The following is a 14,394-nucleotide window of genomic DNA, read 5'->3' as shown; positions in this document are numbered from 1 at the left end:
TCTTGCCGAAGAGTCTACAGGTGCAGTTTCTCAACCTGGTGTGTTAGTGGCTTAGCAACGGCGTGCAGGAGAATTTACGCTTTTAAAATAGAATAATGTTTCCTTCCACCACACGGACGCCAATCTTGGCACTCGAGGCATGGTTTACGGACTAGCGCGGGAGATTCCTAGCAGAGGGTCTCACATCCGTGGGGGCATTTTCATACATTCCCCCTGAAGTCTGTCTGGGTGCCAAGTTCCCACATCCCGTAAGAAGGTTCCTAATCACGGCCCCTCCCGTGCCTGGAGGCAGAGGGACTGTCAAGGCTGGGACCCTTTTCCCAGCAGGAACCAGCGAGCTTCGGCAGACATCGTGGACTTCAAAGGCAACCACCCATCTGCCAAGTGCAGCTCGTTCAAGCTGGCGGGAGAGGCCGAGAAGTGCAAGCTGGTCCTGGGGGACTTGGTTGGGGACAGCGCAGGCGAGTGTCAGCCCTGGGCTGAGCGGCCTGGGCCTCAGAGCAGAGAGAGCCGGCTTCGCGTCCCAGCTCTGTGTCCCCGGCCCAGCTTCCCCACTTCTCCGTCTGTGATTTCTGCGTCTCTGTGAGCGAGGGTCAGTCCCTGCTCCGGAGGCTGTGACTCTGCAGGACAGTGAGCTGACTGTGCGTGGGGCCGGAACTCCCTGACCCTCGTCCCTGTGGGCACGTGGAAGAGGGCCATCAACTCTCACCGGTCCTTAGAGCCCGGTCTCCGAACCGTGTTCCGTGAAACACGAGCCCAGGGCATTTTGTGCACTGGAGGCGCCGGGAGTCGTAGCTGGGGGAGGCCCTTTAACTGCTGGGCCCAGAGCTGCAGAGAGGAATGCCCTCGGGGCAGAGGGAGGTTGGGACGAACAGGCTCCGAGCTTGTATGCCCTTGACTCGCAGGGTCTCACTGAGACCTCCGAAGAGGGCACGGCGCGGGGCCCACGGCCCCCACTTTGTACGTGGTGAAGGGAGGCTGCCGGACCCACAGGTGAACTTCCCGGCAGGGCTGAAGACAGAGCAGGGGGCCCCGGACGACGGCCATGCTGCCCAGGGCAGCTCAGGGAGGGGACAAAGCACAGAGCAGAGACGCAGGCTAGGGAGGAGGACTGTGCTGGCCGTCCTGAGGGTCCTGGGGGAGCCCAGGGTGGCTGGAGCGGCAGGGTGGTCAATGCACAGGGGGGCTGGGTCCTGTGCGTCCTGCTCCCTCCTCCGCGATGCCTCGGCGGGCTGTGACACGCCTGCAGCCCCGCTGTTGCACCTCCAAAGTGAGGGTGGCGCTAACTGCACTCAGGGCGCAGGCCCCTGGACGGCACGGGTCTTTCTGGCACCAACACCGCCCCCTTTCCTCACGAGCAGGTGATTCCCTGATGTCCCCAGGGCCCCACCCCCACCCTCGCGGGGACACCGTCTGCCCCCACCCTCGCGGGGACACCGTCCCCAGGGCCCTGGAGGAAGAGAGTGCGTCATCGCTCCCTGCTGCCCCTTTGCGTCCCAGCCCCGGGACCCCCCGCTCGTCAAAGCCCCTTCTGGCCCCTCCGGGTGCCCCGCGCACATGCCCACAGCCTCACTGGGCTGAAGAGGGAGTTTTTAAAAGCGTTTGCTCCCCGACAAACCCGGGTTTGCTTCCAGCGTGCGTTTGCCTCTCTCGATGCCGGCCGTTCAGAGCCTTGGGCGCAGCTCTTGGGCTCAGCGTCTGAGCTCGCTGGGCCTGGGCCAGGGTCCCTGAGCGGGTCTGAGGAGGGGGAGCCCCCAGCCTCCGGCCCCCCGGTAACTGACACGGGGCGGCCCCTCCCTCACCCCGGGTCTCACTCTGCAGCGGCTTCACACAGCCTAAAAAACGCTCCTTAAGAAGGGAGAAAAAGCTACATGGGAACCTTTCTGCTTCTTTCAAGCGTGCAGAGTGGACCTCAGGCCAGCTGTCCCCCGACAACAGCTGAGGAAGGTCGCGCCACACCTGCTCCGGGGAGCGGGGCCGCCGGCCCCACGGAACTGGGCCACACCCCACCCGGCACGTGCCTCGGGACACTTGCAGACCTGACTGGGCCGTGCTGAGCAAGCCCCACGGGGGGCGGGGGGTAACAGGGGACGGTTTTCCACGCTGAGGCCGGGGAAAGATTCTTCACTGGGACTTCAGAAGCACCAGACACGAAGGAGTGGGTCGATCTGTTCGACCACCTTGAAATCCGGAGAACAGAAGGCAAGTCACAGAGGGACAGAGCCACCAGCTGCCGAAAACCGTAGCGGCTTAGAGTGGCAGGAAGGCGTCCTGCACATTCGAAGTCCCACCCGGGTCTCTTCTGAGGACACTGGGGAGAATCTGTGTCCCTGCCTTCTCCAGCCTCTACAGGACGCGCCATTCCTTGGCTCGAGGCCCCTTCCCCCAGCCTCCCAGCTGCTACGTCACCTCTCTGATCTGCTTCCCAGACCCCTCCCCACCTTCCCTGCTTCGAAGGACACAGGAGATTAGGTTGGGCCCCTGCGCCATCCAGGACCATCTCCCAGCTCGAGGTCCTTAACTTAATGCCATCTACCAAGTCCCTCTGGACATGGAAGGTGACACAGTTACCAGCTCCGGGGACGAGGGCAGAGAGTCTTTGGCAGGGGTATATAATTCTGCCTATCGCAAACTATTAAAAGAAAAAGCACATTCTCCTATCCGGGATATCTAAGGGACGCCTACAGATCAATAAACACGTGGGCAACGCTTTTCGTGGCTTACACTTTTGTGTCTGTGCTATGTTCACAGTGCAAAGCGACCTTCACAGAATGCACTCTCTGAGGCCAGGAACGTGGGCGACCTCCACATCTTTCCTTCACATCGGGGGTCAATGTGTCGGCGAGGTCCCCCGCCGCCCTCCCGGCTGACGAGATCCCGCCAGGTCCTGGCCGCAATCTCCAGCGAAAGCCAAGTCTATCCACTGGGACGGTACCTTATTCCTGAGTAGCTATAAGCATCCTAGAAACCCAGGAAGACTTACATTAAGTGCACAAATCGTCAATACAAGTCACAGAATTATGACTTTTGTGTTAAGGAATCTGGACAGGGTTGGCGTTTCGGTCTTACGTTTGAACCACATGGCCTATTATAAAGAACGTCTCATAAACCCCGACTCAGACGTGTGATTAACTGATCGATTTAGTCATGACGTAATATGGAAATCTCAGGGCACGTCTACACAGTGCTGAAATAAAGGAGAGACCTTGGGCTCGTTGCGTCTCTAAGTGACATTATTAGATTCCTAAAAATTAATGAGCACTAGGACGATTTTGTTCATTAGACAATTGCACTCCCCAAGAAAGGATTTGGATCTATTACACTTACTATTACAATCTGAAGTGTGAAAGTATTTAATGAATTAAATCTGTAGCATTCAAAGGCCCTTAAAAGCCAACTGTTAAGATCTGGAGGTCTTTTGGGAATAGAAAAATAACATCTATCAGCCAAATGTAAGAGATCAGGGGAAAGCTACACTTTTTTTTTTTTGTTTGTTTGTTTTTTTAGTTTTCAGAAACCACCCATAATTTTAAAAAGCAAAGTAGACGGGCGCCTGGGGTGGCTCAGTTAGTTAAGCGTCCGACTTCGGCTCAGGTCATGATCTCGCGGTCCGTGAGTTCAAGCCCCACGTCGGGCTCTGTGCTGACAGCTCGGAGCCTGGAGCCCGCTTCAGATTCCATGTCTCTCTCTCTCTCTGCCCCTCCCCCTCTCGCGCTCTGTCTCTCATTCTCTCTCTGTCAAAAATAAATAAAACATTAAACAAAATTTTTGTTTTCATCGGTACATTTCAGTGGCCGTGAGAACTGTTCTGTGTGGGCATTTGGGGAAATGAAATAAAATACAAGAACTCTCTGGAGACACCCGTCATGAGCGCACGGCCCCGTCCGAAGGTGCCGGAGGCAGGCGTTCACGCGGCCTTGTCTCCGTTGGCCTTTTCTCTGCCGTCGGGCCTTCTGCACTCGCTGGGCACCTCTGTTATTCCCCTTACCTCTCCATCGGCTTCTCATCCGTACATCCTCCTCCTACCCCTTCGCTTCTACAGCTGAGACTGCGCATCCTCCCCGGACCTTTTACAGCCAAGGTAAATGGTCCCTGTGTCCCGTCACCAGCAAAGACCTTGAAAGCCCGCAACCGCGTCCCCTCCTGCCTTTCGCCATTGCTCCCCGCCCCTGCTTGGTCACCTGCCAGAGCCCCACGGGACAGCGACACAGGTGCCACGGGGCCTCTGCCTCCGCCCCTGCCTGCCCGCGTCCTCACCCCGTGTGACTTGTCCCTATTCCTGCTTCTTTTCCCGTGTTTGTTTTTTCTTGTTTTGAATCTGGGTCTGCGGGTGGTAAATTAGGTCCCTGCCCAGAGGTCTTCTGGAAACACCTTCGTCTTGCCTCCCTTTCAAAGAGCATCTTCCCTGGGTGTGAAATCCTAGCTTGGCAGTTTTTTTTTCAGCGCTGGAAAATACATGTCTGGCGTTTCTAGATGCCATTATGTCTTTTTTTCTTTCTTTCTTTATTTTGAGAGACAGAGTATGAGCGAGCAGGGGAGGGGCGGAGAGAGAGGGAGAGAGAGAATCCCAAGCGGGCTCCGTGCCGTCAGCGCCGAGCCCGGTGCGGGGCTCGAACTCACGCACCGTGAGATCACGACCTGAGCTGAAACCAAGAGCAGGGCGCTTAACCAGCTGAGCCCCCCCCCCCCCGGGCGTAGATGCCCTTATTTCTGCCCAAAGTCTCATGGCGGCTCCTCTGAAGCACATGCCTCTCTTCCTCCGGCGGTTGGCAAGCTTTTCTCTTCGCCCTTGCAGCCCGAGGGGAGGCCCACGTGAGGCCTGCTTGGACCTGTCCGCTCTGCTGTTCCACGCGCGCCAGTTCTGAGCGCAGGCGGTTTTGTCCCACCGCGTCCCCACGTCTCTCGCCCGCCCTCAGCCCGGACGCCCTCAGTGGAGCGCTGTTCGAGGCACTGATGAAACCCCCACCCGCTCGGCGCAGAGCCCTGCACAGCCTCCGGCCTTCTCTGTGCCCGTCGGGCGGCCCCGGGCAAGGCCGCCGCTGTCCCCGCGACACCGGGTTCCCGCGGCTCCTCACCGCCCCGGTCGCCTCCGCCACCTCGCAAGAGAATGTCTGAACTTGGTCCTGCTCTTCCTGTGTTTTCACAAGGAAGTCCGGTCCCCGTTACCGATTCGTGCGTTCCGGGCAGCGCAAGGCTGGGCCCGTGGCTGTGTCTTCTGACTGTGGCGGTCTCCCCGGGAGGGATTCCCCCCCCCCCCCGTGACCCGCTCTAAACGGCCACTTTGCATTCATCCGAGGACAGGGCCACCCTCCTTTCGGTGGGTCCTTAACACATCTGTGATGTAGTGGCTGTTGCTCATCTGTGAAATTTTCTCTAGAAATCGATTCCCTCGTGAGCTCACTGACTGCAAGGACACAAGTTTTCTTTATAAAAGTGACCCTATAGGGGCGCCTGGGGGGCTCCGTCGGTTGAGCAGACGACTTCGGCTCAGGTCACGATCTCGCGGTTCATGAGTTCGAGCCCCGAGTCAGGCTCTGTGCTGACGGCTCAGGGCCTGGAGCCTGCTTCGGATTCTGGGTCTCCCTCTCTCTCTCTGCCCCTCCCCTGCTCTCTCTCTCTCTCTGTCAAATTAAAAAAATTAAAATAAAATACAATAAAATAAAGAGGACAGTGGAGCCGGGAGGAAAAAGAGACCTGAGCAAGTGTGCGGGGATGTGTCCCACACCTCGTGCTGACACGGCCCAAGGACAAGAGCCCTGGGTGCAGCCAGACAGAGCTGGGCGGCACGTAGGCCCCTTGGAGCTTCTCAGACTTGGAAACCACGGAGGTGTGCGGGCCGCTGCACCTAAGGCCACGCGAGCCTGCCGTGTCCCTCCGCGTCGGGCTGTTTTGTTTTCTTCGGGTGCGCGCCCCGCCCTGGACTCTGGCGGCCCGGCCAGCGGCCTGGTGCCGCCCCTTCTGAGCACCCTGGATGAACACCTTGGAGCTTCCTGCCGCGCCCTCCCCTTGGCCCCTCCATGGATGAGCTCCGCAGGGAAGCAGGCCCAGATACCACGGGAAGGAGAGCTCTGACGTCAGGGACCACGGCCCCAGGCCACGCGGTCCCAGATGGCAGCCGGCCTCTTACGCCTGCAGATCTTCAAGGAAAGACAAGCGGCCTCTGTCCGGGGCTGCGGGGCCGCCGACTCTTGCCCTGTGTGAAAGCGGGAACCAGGACGGGCCTTAGTTTCCAGTCCCAAGATCTGACCATTGACGGTTCAACCGCAGTTAAAATGCAGAACGCCCCTCTGTAGTCATAGAAGGAGCGGGGGCGGGGGGAGGCCTCTGGGAGGGCCGTTTTCGCTGCTTCGGGACAGATGGACATTTCCAGATGGCTGGTGGCTCTCCTGGCTTCCTGACTGGGACTCCTGCCATCGAGCGGGGTGGGCGGCAGGGGCTTTCAGCCTTCTGTGAGGCTCCGGGAATCAGATAATTGGCCGCCCCCTCCCCATATGGCCGATTAGTCACTGGGACAATGAGAGCCAGGGTGGGTTTTGGGACCAGGGCGCACAGGCAGCCTTCCACGCCCGTCCTCACCGAGGCCGCCTCTTTGGGAAGGTGAGTGCCCACTAGAGATTTTACCGAGCAGCCTCCGTTCGTCAGGGCTGTAAACCAGCAGGCCTGTTTCTCCCTCAGGCGAGGGTTCGACGCCCGGGGACCTGGCCCCTCCTGCCGTCTGCGTCACAGGGAGGCCTGCTCAGGGCTCCCGAGCTCGGGCCGAGAGAGAACGTGACACACAGGCTGAGTCGCTCCGTTCCCAACCACATTCCGCTGGTCTTCTACTCAAGGGCTTTAAAACAAAAATCCCATCTGTCACTGTTTGGGGTCTGGAAATGTTTGGTATTTTCCAGTTCTGCAAGACCTCGAATTCCTGGGCTTTTTCTTGCATTTTGTGCCGCCTGCAAGTGGCTAAGATCGTCCCTACGTGGTTCTTTCTCTCGTGAGGTCCATTCGGCCCACATGTAACAGCCATGCGCTACTGAGGGTCTGGGTCCCAAGCTCCTCCCTTGGAGCGACATGGGACGTTTGTTCTCTGGAGCCGCCCTCCAAGTCAGCAGAGGCAGGACGTCGACCGAACAAAATGGGGCGCCCTCCCGCTGACCTTGGACGTGTGGGGCCGCGCTGTGTAGGACGGCGGGGTGCACGCACGGGCCGGCGAGGGCTTCGCGGTCACGCAGCGGGACACAGCACAGGCGAGCGGGCCGGGTCCTACCTACAAGGGCTGTGCTGAGATGTCCCCCGGGCCGCCGGGCAGTGAGGCGCAAGTGGGGGAACCCTGGCCCCTGCGAGGACTTTGCTCAGTTCTGGTGGAAAATGGTCTCGTCCCTCCGTCTGGGCCGGGGGCGCCCTGGGGGTGGTTGACCCGCCCGCACCCCGGAGAGGGCTTTGCCCCTGCAGACGCAGCCATTCTGGGGGGGCTAGCGGGGCGTGGCCTGGCTTTGTCCTGCGCCACCAGCCCACGGGCTTCCCTGAGCCTGTGGGGAATCCGGTTTCTTTCGTCCGTGCCAATGATTGGGGCAGTTTTAATAGGCCGCTGACCTCCTGGCAGGGTGACCACCATCCTGGCTTGTCCCGGACTCAGTTTCCCAGCAGGTAGGGTGCTCAGGGCTGAGACCAGGAGTCCCAGTGAACCGGGACCAGCTCGAGTCTCACCCTTTGTGATGGGAGGTCATTGGGAGAGGACAGAGGCCGGAGGGCTGGGAGGGGCCTCTGGGGCCCAGGAGCCCCCAGTGCAGCCAGTCCAGTCCTCCCAGTGTGAGGCCACGAGTGTTGCCCACTGCTCTTCTTCCCGGCCGTCCAGAACTTTCCACGGTGTTGCTGCCAGGTCTGTGCCCCCGTTTCCAGGCAGTGCCCCCTCCCTGGGTCTTCTGAAGTGGGACAATCAGGACCTAAGGCACAGGTGCGGTCTGACCTGTGCAGACAGGAGTGTGGCTGTCTCCTCCTCAGTTCTAGATTCCATGCCTCCATTAACGCAGCCCTAAACATCATCCCACTTCTGGAGAGCGACACGGTGCTCCACCCAGACCTGACTGAGCCTGAAGTCGACCAGGTGGCCCCTTCCAAGCCCTTTTCTTGCAAATGGCTCTCAAGGCTCCAGATCCTTGGAAGGACGTGTGAACCCGGGCAAAGGGGAGGGAGGGACTGGAGCAAGTGGGCTTGGTGGACCGGGGCGACAGCACCGTGCTGGTTTCAGGGTTTGGGGCCCCTCGCAGCCCCCAGAGGTCAGCTTTATTTGGGGAGGGGGCGACGTGCCTCGGGCCGGGAGGCTCCATGGTGAGTTTTGACGCCAAAAGTGTCTCCTCCTCCGGGAAGCCTAGCGTCTGCTCCGCCCCTCAGAGCACGCCCCGGGGCAAGTGTGGGCAGCCGGCGATGCCGGGCAGAAGTGGAGCCCAGCACAACAGCCACGACCCTGCCCAGCTGCCAGAGGGGCGGGGAGGGGGGGGGCACGAGGGAAGCTGTGGGGGCTGGGCCAGGGCTGCCTCAGTTTACAACAGTGACCTAGAATCCAAGGGGCTCCTCCTCTCAGCTTGTGAAACAACGGACCAGAAACTGAGGCCGGACTCGGGCACAGCGGCCAGGCCAGGGAGGGCGGCCGGGAGGGGCAGGTGCAGGGGTGGGGGTGGGGGTGGGGCGATACCAACGCCCCTGTTCACTGACCCCTTGGTCTATCGCTGACCCAAACCGTGGGCACCGTCTTTACTCCGGAGTCTTCAAATCCACCCCATTATCCTCAGTCACGTTAGAGAGAACTCAGAGAGGTCAAGCGACTGGCCCAAGGTCACGCAGCCTGGACCTGACCGGGCCCAGGGAGACCCAGGTCTGTGTGGACACAGAGCCCTGTCACCTCACCAGTGACACAGAGACTTGCTTGTTCACGAGGGAGGCAGCTCCATTCTGGGACCCTGACCTTGGGAGTCCCAGACCCCAGCGCTCACAGATAGCACTGGGCGGCCACAAGCCGTGTGTTGACAGCCGACCCGGGCAGGGAGCCCCACAGAGCCCCAGGCCAGGCCCCCAGCATGTGCTGGATTTGATGACAGGGCGGGGGGGGGGGGGGGGGGAGGGGGGAGGCTGGAGCCCAAGGGTCCCAGAGCCACTGGGTGCGATGATGGAAGGTCCATGTCACCCGGCTGGAAGGGAGAAGGGCCTTCCTCTCCGAGGGACAGCACAGGGCAGACGAAACCAGAAATCGCATTGGAGCTGGAAGGGGTTCAGCAGCACGGAGAGCAGGCCGGGGAGGGGACACGTCATGGGGTGGAAACCCAGGGGACAGGGGCACCTGCCACCAAACTTACAGCTTCAGGCCCGTTCCCGCGGGCGTCCCCTGCCCGGCCTGGATCCGACGACCGCCCTCCCTCCTGCAGCCGGGACTTCCGGGTGCGCTGTCCTGACCTCGCGGGGTGGGGTCATTGCTCCCCGAGTCTTCAGGGGTCACTCCCATCAAAGCTGGGCTTCCCAGGCGGGACCCCGTGCCCTCCCATGAGCACAGAGGTCACAGCCACAGTTGAGAATCCAAGGGATGTGTGCATAGACCCCACAGGCCACTGCCCCCTTTCCCGGGGGACAGTCCAGCCCAGGGGACACGCCCGGCCCTGGCCCATGCTCCAATCTGGCCCCAGCCCCCTGCTCGGTGGCCGGGGCCGCCCTTCAGCGGCCCCCCAGCCGGTTACACCTTCCCGAAGCCCCTGCAGGTTCACGCACTCACATGCATATATAATGCAAATAAAACCCTGTCATGGCATCGGGTTAATTGCACGAGCCCCTTCCTCTCCCAAATATCTTTGACTGCATTCGTAGAAGTATTTTTAAAAAATCCTATCGTGAGGGTTAAATTGTAGCGTAGGGCTAACGCGTAGCTTGAAAAACAACAGCTTTGTTCTGACACTGAAGGTCAAGAGATAACAGCCTTGCTTTACCAAGGTCAAGGAGATCCACTGGTTGCAACTAAGCGGCAGAAAGTCTAAAATGATCACCTCATCTGGCAACTGTTTCTAACTCATCTGGGAACTGTTTCTCTGTTCTGTTCCCAGGTGATGATAAAACTCTGTCCCCCCCGGCTGTTCGCGGCCGCACCCTGATCAAGAGTGTCGGTCCCGATCGGTCGGCCTTGCCTCTCATTGCAATAAACTTTGTTGTGACTGTCACTGGTGCCCGTAGCATTCTGTTGTGGGTGCAACACTATCAAGTGTTGAAAGAATGAGAGCATTTATAAGTGATGCACGGCAAGGCTCAAACATTTTTAAAACTTACTTTTTTTTTTTTTTTAGCTCTCAGCCCATCTCTCAAACAGATTTTTTTAAAAAATTTTTTTAACGTTTATTTATTTTTGAGACAGAGAGAGACAGAGCACGAGCGGGGGAGGAGCAGAGAGAGAGGGAGACGCAGAATCCATAGCAGGCTCCAGGCTCCGAGGCGTCAGCACAGAGCCCGACGTGGGGCTCGAACGCACGGACCGCGAGATCGTGACCCGAGTCGAAGTCGGATGCTCCACAGACTGAGCCACCCAGGCGTCCCAATTAAACAGATTTTTTTTTTTTTTTTTTAAACAACACTTAAAAAGAATTTCTGGCTTGCCAGGCTAAAAATGTTTCTGTATTTAACATTCTTAACGGGCCTTCTACCATAGTGACAGGGCCCTCAAGAGGTCACGGTTTTTCTCTCAAGATTTTGTTGTGTCTTTGAAACTACAACTTCCTGAAGGAAGATCAGTCCCAGGAGGACCCCATCTCTAGGGTGGGAGGTCGAGGCCCGGCGAGGTCCTCAGCTCCGGGTTTACGGCTGCACGCGGGGGCGCCGTCCTCGCTGCGGAGGGCTCGGTCCAGGAGAGGCCCGTCCTCCTCTTCTCTACCCGCCCCCCCCCACCCCTCCACCCCGTTCAGGGCTGGGGCCGCAGTCCTGCACTGGCTCACCCCCGAGCAGGTCCCCTCCGCGCTAAGCGGCGGTGAGGCAGGTGAACAGGGGCGGGCGTGACCAGCGGTCGGGGCAACGCAGGCCACGGCGACACCCGCGTGTGCTGAGCGAGGAAGCAAGTGTGCGTATTAAGAAGACGCGTGGTCGGCGAGAGCCAGCGGGGAGACGAGGCGTCGGCGTCCCGGAGGGGCACGAAGCACAGAGGGCCCCCCGGGGGAGCAGGGCGGGGACCCTGAGCCCGCGCTCCCTTGCCTGCGGGCCCCAGACCAGCCGTCCCCCCTGCCGCCGTGTGGGGGGGGCCACGCCAGGCCAGACGCTCCTTCGCTCCGACACCCTGTAGACCTCGCGTCTGTGGCGCCCCCGAGGTGCTGGCCATCGAGGTTTGACAGGTGACACTTATGACACCACCAAGCCCCCGGTACACCTGAATCGCTGTCCCGGTCTCCGGTGGAGAAGGCGTGCTTGCTGGGGCGTAACGGAATCGCCTGCTCGAGAGGAGGGTGGGCCCTGGGACTTGGATCCTGGGCCTAGGCATGGGATCCTGCTCCCTTGTCCCCCTGTCCCCCTGTCCGCTGTCTCCCTGTTCCCTGTGTCCTGTGTCCTGTCTCCCTGTCCCCTTGTTCCCTTATCTCCCTGTCCCGTTTCCCTGTGTCCTGTCCTATAACCTCCCTGTCTCCCTGTCCCCTGTCCCCATCTCCCCGTCCCCTGTCCCCTGTCCCCTGTCTCTCTGTCCCCTGTCCCCTGTCTCCTGTCTCCTGTCTCCCTGTCTCCCTGTTTCCCTGTGTCCTGTCCTATAACCTCCCTGTCTCCCTGTCCCCTGTCCCCATCTCCCCATCCCCTGTCCCCCGTCCCCTGTCTCCCTGTCCCCTGTCCCCATCTCCTGTCTCCCTGTCCCGTTTCCCTGTGTCCTGTCCTATAACCTCCCTGTCTCCCTGTCCCCTGTCCCCATCTCCCCATCCCCTGTCCCCCGTCCCCTGTCTCCCTGTCCCCTGTCCCCGTCTCCTGTCTCCCTGTCCCGTTTCCCTGTGTCCTGTCCTATAACCTCCCTGTCTCCCTGTCCCCTGTCCCCATCTCCCCGTCCCCTGTCCCCTGTCTCTCTGTCCCCTGTCTCCTGTCTCCTGTCTCCCTGTCTCCCTGTTTCCCTGTGTCCTGTCCTATAACCTCCCTGTCTCCCTGTCCCCTGTCCCCATCTCCCCATCCCCTGTCCCCCGTCCCCCGTCTCCCTGTTCCCTGTGTCCTGTGTCCTGTCTCCCATCTCCCTGTCCCCTTGTTCCCTTATCTCCCTGTCCCCTGTTTCCCTGTGTCCTGTCCTATAACCTCCCTGTCTCCCTGTCCCCTGTCCCCATCTCCCCGTCCCCTGTCCCCTGTCCCCTGTCTCTCTGTCCCCTGTCTCCTGTCTCCCTGTCTCCCTGTTTCCCTGTGTCCTGTCCTATAACCTCCCTGTCTCCCTGTCCCCCTGTCCCCATCTCCCCGTCCCCTGTCCCCCGTCCCCTGTCTCCCTGTCCCCTGTCCCCGTCTCCTGTCTCCCTGTCCCGTTTCCCTGTGTCCTGTCCTATAACCTCCCTGTCTCCCTGTCCCCTGTCCCCATCTCCCCGTCCCCTGTCCCCTGTCCCCTGTCTCTCTGTCCCCTGTCCCCTGTCTCCTGTCTCCTGTCTCCCTGTCTCCCTGTTTCCCTGTGTCCTGTCCTATAACCTCCCTGTCTCCCTGTCCCCTGTCCCCATCTCCCCATCCCCTGTCCCCCGTCCCCCGTCTCCCTGTTCCCTGTGTCCTGTGTCCTGTCTCCCATCTCCCTGTCCCCTTGTTTCCTTATCTCCCTGTCCCCTGTTTCCCTGTGTCCTGTCCTATAACCTCCCTGTCTCCCTGTCCCCTGTCCCCATCTCCCCGTTCCCTGTCCCCTGTCCCCTGTCTCCCTGTCCCCTGTCCCCTGTCTCCTGTCTCCTGTCTCCCTGTCTCCCTGTTTCCCTGTGTCCTGTCCTATAACCTCCCTGTCTCCCTGTCCCCTGTCCCCATCTCCCCGTCCCCTGTCCCCTGTCTCCCTGTCCCCTGTCCCCTGTCTCCTGTCTCCCTGTCTCCCTGTTTCCCTGTGTCCTGTCCTATAACCTCCCTGTCTCCCTGTCCCCTGTCCCCATCTCCCCGTCCCCTGTCCCCCGTCCCCTGTCTCCCTGTCCCCTGTCCCCGTCTCCTGTCTCCCTGTCTCCCTGTTTCCCTGTGTCCTGTCCTATAACCTCCCTGTCTCCCTGTCCCCCTGTCCACTGTCTCCCTGTTACCCTGTGTGCCGTCCCCTGTCTCCCTGTCTCCCCATCCCCTGTCTCCTGTCTCCTGTCTCCCTGTCTCCCTATGCCCTGTCTCCCCATCCCCTGTCCCTTTGTCCCCTATCTCCCTGTCTCCTGTTCCCTGTCTCCCTATCCCCTGTCTCCCTGTCTCCCCATCCCCTGTCCCCCTGTCCTTCTGTCTCCCTGTCCCCCTATCTTCCTGTCTGTGTACCTCTCTCATTTCTCTATGGACAGACACCCAGGTCCCGCCCAGGGGCCTTCACTCTTCATCACGTTGTTACCTTTGGGCCCGGGTAGTCCTGCCTTCCCAGGGGCTCCAGGGGAACCGGGAGTTCCTGCAAATTCCAAACACACATGTATCATGGACAAAGGACGGCCGCAAAATTCCACTGGAGATCTTTGCCCCAAGTAGGAAGGTCCACCGGCCCCTGTTGTCCTCAGAATCGCTGCCTGGTGTCATGGAGCAGCCACAGGATGGGACCAGACCACCCCCTGGGGCCCGGGCCCGGGGCTGCTGCTGATTCCTGCCTCCGCTGACCTCTGCGTGGTGCACCCAGGCCTGGGCCACGCTCCAGAGCCCTGCTGTCTAGCGAGGGGCCCGGAACATGGACACCTCCTCCGAGATCCTGACACACCGGTCCCCCGGGGCACGGCCGGCCTCTCTTGCAGTGTGTCCCCACAGGGCGAGGAGGTTCGGCTGAGCCCCAGCCCCCGGATGCCGTCGAGGGCGGGGTCATCAAGAGCCCCTCCATGTAGGATCTGATTCCATGTCCGGAGCAGGGTCCCCAAGTGCCCCTCAGCGTGCACCTAATCACCCCGGGCTTGGGGCGCCCCCCCCCCCCCGCCGATAGCCCCCTCGACGGGCTGTTGGCACACATCTGCCTTCTATGCTGGCTCGGGCCCCACGCCAGGAGGCCCCCGCTCTGGGGAGAGGCGCCCGCACACGGCAGGTCCGCCCACACCACGGCTTGTCCCCAGTCCCCCCAGGGCGACCGAGGCCCCGCTCTCCCCCTTCCTGGTGTGAGACTCAGGGAGGATGCTGGCCCCCGCGTGCCTCCGTTTCCTCATCTGAGGGAAACATAGAAGAACGTGGTGGCCTCAATTTTCGGGTGAGATCAGGGAGCTACGTGAGGGCCGGACCTCTGTCTTCCCGTGGCCTCGAAAGCCGGCC

This window comes from Puma concolor, chromosome D4 (assembly GCF_028749965.1).
Source record: "Puma concolor isolate L17-30 chromosome D4, mPumCon1.1.hap2, whole genome shotgun sequence".
Taxonomy (NCBI): domain Eukaryota; kingdom Metazoa; phylum Chordata; class Mammalia; order Carnivora; family Felidae; genus Puma; species Puma concolor.
The sequence above is the reverse complement of the archived record's forward strand: the minus strand, read 5'-3'. Positions refer to the sequence as shown.